The sequence below is a fragment of the Notolepis coatsorum genome (assembly GCF_963971535.1).
Source record: "Notolepis coatsorum genome assembly, chromosome: 10".
NCBI classification, from domain to species: Eukaryota; Metazoa; Chordata; class Actinopteri; order Aulopiformes; family Paralepididae; genus Notolepis; species Notolepis coatsorum.
Window position 1 is genome coordinate 110836485 of NC_140174.1, and position 12092 is coordinate 110848576.

At 42.9% G+C, this 12092-nt stretch overlaps 1 protein-coding gene across 1 annotated transcript in view; it reads left to right on the forward strand.

Annotated features, from left to right (window-relative positions):
* Window positions 1-9052: 9052 nt before the first annotated feature.
* ydjc (YdjC chitooligosaccharide deacetylase homolog) overlaps window positions 9053-12092 on the forward strand; it is a 60780-nt gene continuing 57740 nt past the window's right edge. The window contains exon 1 of the mRNA XM_084323252.1: window positions 9053-9119. The gene's annotated coding sequence lies outside the window, so the exon portion shown is untranslated. The remainder of the gene's footprint in view (window positions 9120-12092) is intronic.

Sequence of the window (12092 nt, forward strand, 5' to 3'; positions counted from 1 at the left end):
GTTGGATTATGTAATTGGTTTGTCATGACAAACCAATAAAAAATGGCTAGTCTACAACAACACACAGTAACTACATGCATCTAGTTTACAATGAACGGTGGGGCCAATTCTCGAAGACACTCTGATGTCACGAGACCGCCGCCATCTTGGTATAGGGGGACCATACGGATTTTCTACCATCAAATGCATGCGTTGAGGTCCGTTTTTATTACATGTTTTATCACATTCTTGTTCATTTCATAACATTTTCATACGATTTGTTTTGAAAATATTGAGGCCAACATGGCATTTCACTATTTCGAAAGCCTTTCTGGTGATTCTAAGGCGAGATATGAGTCAAAGATCTCCCCCTGATTGACTTGACATAATGTCCATACAAAACACCTGCAGACATGGCCATCTCTCGAATACCCAAATTGAAGCTGCTGTGTTACGTTTTGTACTAATAACGAACACAGAAATCCAAATCGCAAGTTTTATATAATACCAGCTGATGCATCACGGAGGAAAAAGTGGCTGGTGGCTAACGTTCGGCTAACTCGCTCTGTGTTGTGGTCGTGGTAGCTACATGCTAAGCTAACGTTAATTACATAATATCGAACCGATAGGAGCTTATCTTATCTAATCTTACGTGGTGGTACCACGTGTGCCACTACCCGATCAAACATCCACGTAAGATTAGATCAAATAAGCTCCTATCGGTTCGATATTATGTAATTAATGTTAGCTTAGCATGTAGCTACCACGACCACAACACCAGAGCGAGTTAGCCGAACGTTAGCCACCAGCCACTTTTTCCTCCGTGATGGTATAAAACTTGCGATTTGGATTTCTGTTTTTGTCATTAGTACAACGTGTAACACAGCAGCTCTTTGGCATTGTGAAGGACTGAAGAAAATTCCGCTTGATAGTCTTTAATTTGACGCTTTAACGATCCGTTTCTGCACTAAATGAACCGTACACAATGTACGAGGCGGGGCAGTTACCCCCCACGCTGCAGTTGCCTAGCAACAACAGGCAGGAAGTTGACTTCGAGAATCGAAAGGACTGGACACGGACAAGTTAAACTGACCTAAAGTTAGTTGTTCACCAACAATCTACAGACACCAACAAACACAGAACCGGACTGTTATATTAAATTAATTGATTGCTGTTTAACTTGTCCGTGTCCAGTCCTTTCGATTAGCCCCACCGTTCATTGTAAACAATGATGCATAGTTACTGTGTGTTGTTGTAGCCACCAGTTAATTCGCGATTTTTTATTGGTTTGTCATGACAAACCAATTACATAATCCAACATATGTGTAAAGAAACAACATATTCCAGTTAACGGTATATTTTTTTAATGATTCGTTACGGCAAAATCAATACTTCCATTTGTATAAATTGCGTTAAGCGGAGTTTAGTATTCCTGCCTGGCTGAGGGGCTTGTCGCGGCTCATGCGCATGCGCGCGCTCGGCCAATCAGAGCAACGCGGAAGGGCTTGTTGCTTGCTGAAAGGATACAAGCGGGGGGATGGGTAGGGGGGGGGGGGGTAACTGTACATTGGATTATCGACAAAACCTTACTAGGTCCAAGAAGAGGGTCTTGTGTATTACTGGGTTAGGACATTTACTGTACATTGGAGGGGGTTGAGTTAGGACATTTACAGGGGCCAGTTTCGAATTGCAGTTTCCCGTAGAGTGATTTTGAAGGTGGGTAGTGATTCACATTCCTTTACAGCTTTGGGTAGGGCGTTCCACATTGATATGGCATAATTGTGTAACGTGTTTAGTCCCTTGTTTGAGCCGAATCTGGGTTTAACATGATTTCTTGAGCTTCCTCTGGTGTTGTGGTCGTGGTATTCACTGACCTTTGGGAAGTATTTTGACATGTACATGGGTACCTTAGTCGTATAGTGTATCTTGTAGACCAGGCCCATTGCAAGTTGCTGTACTCTGTCGTCTACTCTAAGCCATCCTAGGTAGTCAAAGTTGGCAGGGGTGAAGTGGGTTCTAGGAGTAAGGTCAAGCAGTCTGACCAGTTTGCATACTGCATACATGTATCTGTCTGAATATACCTGTATAATCCTTCTATATACTTACTTATACACCTGCATATAACCCATATAAATATAAATTATATAAAGACCTATAACATTTATAAAATATACATTTTATAAATCTTTTGCTCCACACATGTTTTTTTACCAGTTTCTTTTACCAGTTTTATTTATTCTATGTTTCTCTTCCTCTGCTACTAGTTCTAGTGTTCTTCTGACTCCTGGCTAGCTTTAGTCTTGCTGCCTATTTTTTTTTATTCTTTCTTCCTTTATTCTTGCTAGTTTTTATGTTCTTTTAAAATGTAGCACTTTGAGATTTGCTCCACAATTATAAAGCGCATTACAAATAAAATATAATAATAATAATAATAAATAAAATATAACTCTGTATGATAGCATGTGTGACCGGTGTAAATTGTTCTGCGTTGTGTTTCAATGATGGAAGGGACAGCCAGGAGTGGGACTCTGCTTTGTAGAACACAGGTTTATTTCTTTCTGTCTGTACAAGCAAACAAAGACACACACAGGTCTCGAATCAGCAACGGTGCTCTCAGGCCGTGCAACAGTTGCCTTTCTGTCTCATGAACATGACACAAGAGGGGGAACGGTTGCTAGAGCAAAGGCTTCAGGGATGTGGACGATACCAAAATATCGATTGTTGATGTACGATCATTAGAATTGCAGGAAAATATAATAAAACACAGTGTAAACCCAAACAACAATGCAGCTATATATATATCAAAGAAAGAGGGAAGAACATGTAATTAATTAATCAGAAATGTCCACTCCCCGTCTCCCCTACACTATGACCCCGTCCCCATGCCCAACAAGTAGCATCCTGAACAAAGTAGACATGTATGTAAGTGTAGTGTGTGGTGTGTAGAGATGTACATTTACATTTACATTTTGTCCTTTAGCTGGCGCTTTTATCCAAAGCGACTTACAAGTTCTGTACAACAAGTCATCAGGAAGGGCACAACTCTATCAGCTGAGTAACAATGTTCATCAAAGTGTTGAGTGCTACAGTGTAGGTTAGTTTATTAGGACAAGTGCATGACAGTAAGGTTAGTTAGGGTTCGATTATTTTTGTTATTACATTTATTTTAATTTTTTTAGATAATGGTTGAAGAAGTGCGTCTTTAGTCGACGGCGAAAGATTGGACGGGTTTCGGCTGTCCTAACTGGGGTGGGTAGTTCATTCCACCATTGTGGGGCAAGGACTGAGAAAAGGCAGGTTCTCCTTGATGACCCTCCCGGAGCTCGGATAGGAGTAGGTCTGAGACGGCCAGAAGATGTGTAATTATATGTGTGTAATTATAAACGCAAGGCATATATTCCACTTGTTACACTCCCCAGAATTACACCAACGTAAAAAACAAAAAAACAAAAAAAAAAAAAAACTGCCTCGTGTTACACTATAAGTTTACTATGAGAACCACACACTGGGGAACAATCCAACCATACCTGTTAGGCCAGGAGGGCACTAGGAGTGGCCAACTCCCACTACACCCCCAGGGATAAAGACGGTGCCTTATACACCATTCAGCTATAACTTGACTATATACCTTGACAAGGCACATATACCAAAATAAAAACTATACTCCTCTGGATACAAAGGACACTGTATCAGGCTGTAATGTAAGCTGCTTTTGACTGACCCATAACACCCCCTATCTGATGTCCATGTCCCATAACCCCCCCCCCCCCCCCTATCTGACATCCAGGTCCCATAACGTCCCCTATCTGACGTCCAGGTCCCATAACGTCCCCTATCTGACGTCCAGGTCCCATAACGCCCCCTATCTGACGTCCAGGTCGCGTCTATTCTTAACCCAAGCGGTTCATGCGTTTTGCGAATCTGATTGGCTACTGACGTTTCTGGTCATGTGACATGTGCGCCCAATCGCGTGACGCGCCCATTTCCGCCTCGACCAGCAGCAAACCCTAACCCTAACCCTAACCGTTCTATCGCCATGCTCTAAGACAAACTCTAACCTTAACCAACTTCGAAAGATTGCCTAAGCTTAACCGGGGAAAGAACTTGCCGTCACACGATTGGTGCGACCAGAAACATCAGTGGCCAATCAGAGCGCAAAACGGGAACACGGAAGCATGCACCGTTTGGGTTAAGAATACAGGCGTCCAGGTCCCATAATGTCACACCAAATGGAAAAATGTCCGGCTCTCAATGTTGATGCTTATTTGCTGTTTATAATGGGTATATATGAAATTACCAGCCATTAATGTTTCTATTTGGCTCAGTTTTGGGGGTCAAATGAAGACTTCTAATGGGTAAAGTCTAATAAAATCGTCGTTCTTTTTTCGCAAATATATTTTTTCTGGATTCAGATTCAGATCTTTACTACCAAGTGTGTATAAATGAAATATTACAAAAAGCAAAGCTTTTCTTTGCTAAAAAGTGACACTTTCTCTGTTTCTGAAGTGGGATGTTGGATTTTGATTGTGTTCACTGCATATAGGCTCCTCTCTGGTTTGATTGATTGATTGATTGATTGATTGATTGATTGATTGATTGATTGATTGATTGATTGATTGAAAACTTTATGAACAGATTGCAGAATGGGTACAATACAGTACGGCTCAATACACACAATTGTTAAGGGGATGCAGACCAGAGAAAGATTTTCGTCTTGTTTACATCAGGGTCCCCCATTTTCAATTCAGCATGACATTTATGACATACACAACATACAAATATACAGTACTGTATGACAGAGGTCATAAAAGAAAATATATACATTCGAGGGGGAAGAAACTGGTTCCAGTCAAGTTGTTGATATTAAAACAATGATAATAAATTAAATAAACTAGCGCCCCCTTAGAGCATTTCAACACCCCCTCCTCCAATGTACAGTTTCTTCCCCCTCAAATGTATATACTCTCTTTTTTAGACTCTTTTTGTATCATAAACAGTACTGTATATTTGTAAATCTGGTATAAATGTCTAGATGAAGCAGTACTGTCTATCTGTATGTCATGTAGGCCTATAATATGGTATGATGAATTGAAAATGGGGGACCTTGATGTAAACAAGACGAAAGTCTTTCTCTGGCCATACTGTATTGTACCCATTCTGCAATCTGTTAATAAAATGTTCAATCAATCAATCCCTTTCAACAAGTCTGCACCCAGCCCCCTCCCCCCCCCCCCCCCCCCATACTCCCTGAACAACGCCCCGTGGGTGGTGGGACGGGACCGCCCCCCCGGTGAGAAACAGTGAGCTGTGGTGTTCCACAAGGAAGCATACTAGGACCGCTACTGTTCCTAATTTATGCAAATGACATGTCGTCAGCTTGTGACTGCAACTTGTTCCTGTTTGCGGACGACTCAGCCCTGCTGGTCTCTGACAAGAACAAGTTACAGGTTGAAAAAACCCTCAGCTCGGAACTAGGCAAAATCTGCATATGGCTCGCTGATAACAAACTATATCATTACACAAACAGAGTCCATTCTCTTCGGTTCAAATAACAAACTCAGCAAGACCGACGGCTTCTCAGTTACAGTGGGTGACAATATTGTCACAAGGAAAGAAGAAATGACCTGTTGACAGAGTCACCTATGGAGCGACAATAATTTGGCCATGACGACAAGGTTTCTCTCTTTAGCCTTTGGCGTGGTTTATTATTCACATTGCACACATCAGTACACAAGACCTTCTCCTTGTGAGAGGCGATGGAGGAAGAGACATCTCCTTTTATACCTCTTACCTGGCATCAGCTTCAATAGCTATGCCTAGAGCGCCCTCTTGTGGAAACAGTCAAGCAGTTACATGCATCCATATATAACTATAACTTCAACATTACCTACCTGGCTACCTGGGCTGGGTAACCTGGGTTCCATAGAGGCAAATCTTTCCTGTGACAAAATGGCATCCAATGTAATAAAAAAAGTCAACCAACAAACTGGATTCTTGTACCGGATCTCCTCTCCAACCTAGGATGGCTTAGGGTGCGGTTACACCTTTCGTTTCATTTTCGTATCATTGTCATATGCGTTTCGCCGCGACGTCGTGCGCCTCGAGTCACACTTTCGTTTTTTTTCCGTTTTTGTCACCCGAGCACACTGATGTAGTACACTGCCAAAGCAGTAGGTGGCAGTAGGTGGCAAACATGAAGGCAATTTCAACCAATCAGAACTGAATGTGCCAATACACTTCCTGGAAGCTCCAGCAAAGAAAATGTCAATAAGGCAGGCGCCTATGCCGCGCCACCATCTTGCCTATTTACTCAATGCAGCAATTCTTTTTCAGCAAAGCCTAATAAAAGTGCAATAAACAAAACGGATACATTCACTGTGTGTTCTGCCTGTCATTTGTTGATGAAACAAAACTAACATCAACACAAGTGACCACCAAGAGCGGATAGTTTAGTCTAAAAAACGATCGGTAGCATTGTTAGCTGCATGCTAACGTCAATAGAATTTGCCATTATAACAGTATAGCATTGTGGCTAGAAGCTAACGTTAGCTCACGCTACTTAGCCAGCACCAAACTGATGATATCGGGAGCTATCAGTGGTTAGATAACATTAGAGACAACGCTGTGTGTATTAAACAAAGCTGAATAGATGACTGGGCCATTTTGTTTAATGCTTGTTAAGTTGAAAGAGGAGCTTTGAGCTAACAGGGTTTGATAGCTAACACTAGCTCATATCCAGTGGCAGTGCCAATCTGTAATGCTAGCAGAATGAATGGATGTAAACTTTCTTTAACATATTGCATATGGGTACAATACGGCTCAATACAAACAATTGTTAAGGGAATGCAGACTGTTGTAGCTTGGACTGGGGTCCTTATAACAATAACTTGACAACACATAGTAGCTGCAGCTATTTGGTTTGGGACAGCTCTCTGTCACCGGAAGGGCACGCAGATGGTATCTACTGCGCATGGGCGTTTTCGCAACAACGGCTCATGCAGACTACACGCTGTTGTCTGCGCGTTTTTTAGCGCTTCTCCAAAACGCAAACACAATTTTGCGTTTCAGCCGTATCCACAAAAAAACGCCAAAAAACGCATTTCTGTGTAATAGGGACATGAAACGTATTCAAAAACGTATAAAAAAACGCCACAAATACACTAGTCTAACCATGGCCTTAGAGTAGACGACAGAGTACAGCAACTTGCAATGGGTCTGGTCTACAAGATACACTGTGACTACACGACCAAGGTACCCATGTACATGTCAAAATACTTCCCAAAGGTCAGTGAATACCACGATCACAACACCAGAGGGAGCTCCACAAATCATGTTAAACCCAGATTCGGCTCAAACAAGGGACTAAACACGTTTCGCAATTATGCCACATCAATGTGGAACGCCCTACCCAAAGCTGTAAAGGAATGTGAATCACTACCCACTTTCAAAACCACTCTCAAAGAACACCTACGGGAGACTGCAATTCGAAACTGGCCCCTGTAAATGTCCTAACCCAACCCCCTCCAATGTACAGTAAATTACCAAGTATGGTTTTGTCAATATTCTAATGTACAGTTTTGCTTGTACAGTGTACAGTGTGTCCCCCCCCCCCCACCCACCCAACCACGTCCAATGTACAGCCCCCCCCCCCCCACCCACCCTGACCCAACCCCTTACCCTACCTACCCAACCTCCTCCAATGTACAGTTTCTACGTCAAATATACTTTCTTTTCTGGACTCTTTTTGTATCACAAACAGTACTGTATTTGCAAATCTGGTATGTCATAAATGTATAGATGTAGCAGTACTGTCTATCTGTATGTCGTGTGTGTCATATATGTTATGATGAATTGAAAATGGGGGACCCTGATGTAAACAAGACGAAAGTATTTCTCTGGTCTGCATCCCCTTAACAATTGTATGTATTGAGCTGTACTGTAACTGTACCCATTCTGCAATCTGTTGATAAAGTTTTCAATCAATCAATCAATCAATCAAAACGGCATCCCGACGGCCCCATAATTAATAATTAATGCGGACCGTGACGTACAGCGTAGAGACGCTCTGCGTGGGAGTGTGTATATTATGTGTGACTCGGACATGACGTGGATAAACTTAGCCACACCTGTGTACACTACCTGGATACAAGCCTGTTCTCATATGGATCATGGTGCTCATGGGAAGAAGGTAAGACCGGCCTACATTCTGAGTAATAGCCTGTATTATTACTCAAATAATATAATAGCCCACAATTGTGAAATCAAGCATAGAAACGTACGTCTCTTCTGAGTAAACAGCCTATAGGTGTTTATTAGTGGGAAAGTAATCAGACCTATAATGGCAACATGCTTTTAATTCGATTGGCAGAGGGTAATTTTATATACAGTATTTATTTATACCATGTTTAATCACCTGTACATTGTATATTACTGTTGCACTTTACTGTTACATTTGCACTCTGGTTGGATGTCGAACGTCTTTCAGTTGTACTGTACTTGTTCTGTATGATGACAATACATTTGAATCTAATTTATTATATATTTTTTATCTGAATGTATTAATAGTAGTAACTATTAATTGTCCACATTGACGCTGCTGTACTGCTCTTTGTCCACACGAGGTCGCCATAAGCCCAGTCTGCTGGTCGGAAGGACAGGATCTTCTCGGCGGGCGGCGTGAATACGTTCGACAACAAATGTTTGTTTCCGCGTGCGAGTTTTGCGCTCTGATTGGCCAGGTCATGTGACATGTGCGCCAATCGTGGGACAGCAAGTTCTGCGCCTATTTCCGGGTCTAACAGCCTGCAAACTACCTGGCGTTCTATCGCCATGCTCTAAGACAAACTCTAACCTTAACCAACTTCGAAAGAGTGCCTAAGCTTAACCGTCGAAAGAAGAGCAGGCGTTCTATCGCCATGCTCTAAGACAAACTCTAACCTTAACCAACTTCGAAAGAGCGCCTAAGCTTAATCGGTGTAGACACTTGCGGTCCCACGATTGGGCGTACATGTCACATGACCAGAAATGACCTGGCCAATCAGAGACGCGGAAACAAACATTTGTTGTCAAAAGTATTCAGGCCACCGGCCGCGAAGCGGATATTAAATGGCCGGTCGGGCGCGTGTGATGATTAAACATGGGTAGGACTGGTCTCCTCTTAAACTTTATTATATACAGTAGTTTCACGTTAATGCAGTATATAATATATTATAGTTTCACGTTAATGCAGTATACATTATAGTTTCACGTTAATTACAGTATATAGTATAGTTTCTAATACTGTACGCGTGTCAGTATTTTTTTTTAGATCGAGCCACGCGCGCGGGTCGCTTTCTATTATGACGTCGGCGGGTTGTCGTGGAGACGCGACAACTCAACAAGTTATTTAGAAACAGCGCGTCTTAATGTCCTGAATGATGTCTTAATAATGTCCTCATGTCTCAGTGTCCTCATGTCTTAATGTACTCATGTCTTAATGTTCTCAGGCCTGTAGCGCCACGCAGCCCCGACGTGGCGTGGTATCTGGTCATGGAGGGTTACTACTGTCGGCTTGTTGTCCAGCCTGGTTGTTGTCAGGAGGAGTTTATAGAAGCGAGATCGACCTGTAATCAAACCGGCGACCAGACGCTTGTTTTGCATGTTGCGAACACTGGCTAACATTTACAACCAACACAAGACCACAACCTACACAGTCCAGGACTACAAGGGGATCATCCCTATGTTCCCCGGGTCCTATGTTCCCGGGTTCTATGTTCCCCGCTTTGATTGATTAATAGATTGACATTTTTATTATTTTATTAATTATTAATGTCCGCCTTGTTTCGAATGGTTAAGCTTAGGCCCTCTTTCGAACTGGTTAAGGTTAGAGTTTGGAATCGGGGCTGGTGGTCTAAAATTTTCAATCAATCAATCAAAGCGGGGAACATAGAACCCGGGGAACATAGGACCCGGGGAACATAGACATGCTCCCACTACAAGACTACAACCTACACAGTCCAGGACTACAAGACCACAACCTACACAGTCCAGGACTACAAGACCACAACCTACACAGTCCAGGACTACAAGACCACAACCTACACAGTCCAGGACTACAAGACCACAACCTACACAGTCCATGACTACAAGACCACAACATACACAGTCCAGGACTACAAGACCACAACCTACACAGTCCAGGACTACAATACCACAACCTACACAGTCCAGGACTAGAAGACTACAACCTACACAGTGGACTACAAGACCACAACCTACACAGTCCAGGACTACAAGATCACAATACACAGTCCAAGACTACAAGACCACAACACACAGTCCAGGACTACAAGACCACAACCTACACAGTCCAGGACTACAAGACCACATCACACAGTCCAGGACTACAAGACCACAACACACAGTCCAGGACTACAAGACCACAACCTACACAGTCCAGGACTACAAGACCACAACCTTTACAACCAACACAGTCCAGGACAACAATACCGTAACATTTACAACCAACACAGTCCAGGACTACAAGACCACAACCTTTACAACCAACACAGTCCAGGACAACAATACCGTAACATTTACAACCAACACAGTCCAGGACTACAAGACCGTATAATTTATTACAACCAACACAGTCCAGGACTACAAACAATACCGTAACATTTACAACCAACACAGTCCAGGACTACAAGACCACAATCTTTACAACCAACACAGTCCAGGACGCGTCTATGCCTTCTACAACGCCGCTCGGTTTCCGTGTTCCTCTGATTGGCCACTAAGCCCACGTGACCCTATGCTAGCACGCCCCCCAGTTATCGCTTACGCCCGTGCATGAGCCGCAACTTTACACTCTCGCGCTGTGAAGCGCCAGCGGGGCGATGCGTGGTTTCTCCCCGGCTTCCGTGCGCCGCCGCCGGCTTGACTCGGTCCAGCTCCAGCAGCAGCGACCGTCTTCCGTTGTAGAAGCCCTTTCAATGACAGAGCTCTCATATTTGCGAATGCATAAACTATATCTTAAATTATGGCTATGTGTCTAATATGGCCGTGGCTTATCAATGACTTGTTTTGTTTACATCAGGGTGAACGCTGTTGTATTCGCAAATATGAGAGCCAGCAATACGCAGCTCCAGTTAACCTAATTTATACCTTAATAATGAATCATTAAAAAAATATACCGTTAACTGGAATATGTTGTTTCTTTACATGTTGAATTATGTAATTGGTTTGTCATGACAAACCAATACAAAATCGCCATATTTGCGAATGCATAAACTATATCTTAAATTATGGCTATGTGTCTAATATGGCCGTCGCTTATCAATTGACAGAGCTCTCATATTTGTGAAGTCATTTGTATTGGTTTGTCATGACAAACCAATTACATAATCCAACATGTAAAGAAACAACATATTCCAGTTAACGGTATATTTTTTTAATGATTCATTAAGGTATAAATTAGGTTAACTGGAGCTGCGTATTGCTGGCTCTCATATTTGCGAATACAACAGCGTTCACCCTGATGTAAACAAAACAAGTCATTGATAAGCCACGGCCATATTAGACACATAGCCATAATTTAAGATATAGTTTATGCATTCGCAAATATGAGAGCTCTGTCATTGAAAGGGCTTCTACAACGGAAGACGGCCGCTGGAGCTGGACGCACGGAAGCCGGGGAGAAACCACCGCATCGCCCCGCTGGCGCTTCACAGCGCGAGTGTAAAGTCGCGGCTCATGCGCGGGCGTAAGCGATAACTGGGGGGCGTGCTAGCATAGGGTCACGTGGGCTTAGTGGCCAATCAGAGGAACCCGGAAACCGAGCGGCATTGTAGAAGGCATAGATGCGTCCAGGACGCGTGAATACTTTGGGCAGCTAACATGCCCTTCCGCGTTGCTCTGATTGGCCGAGCGCGCGCATGCACATGAGCCGCGACGCGCTCCTCAGCCAGGCAGGAATACTAAACTCCGCTTAGGGCAATTTATACAAATGGAAATATTGATTTTGCCGTAACGAATCATTAAAAAAAATATACCGTTAACTGGAATATGTTGTTTCTTTACACATATGTTGGATTATGTAATTGGTTTGTCATGACTTGGTTTGTCATTGGTTT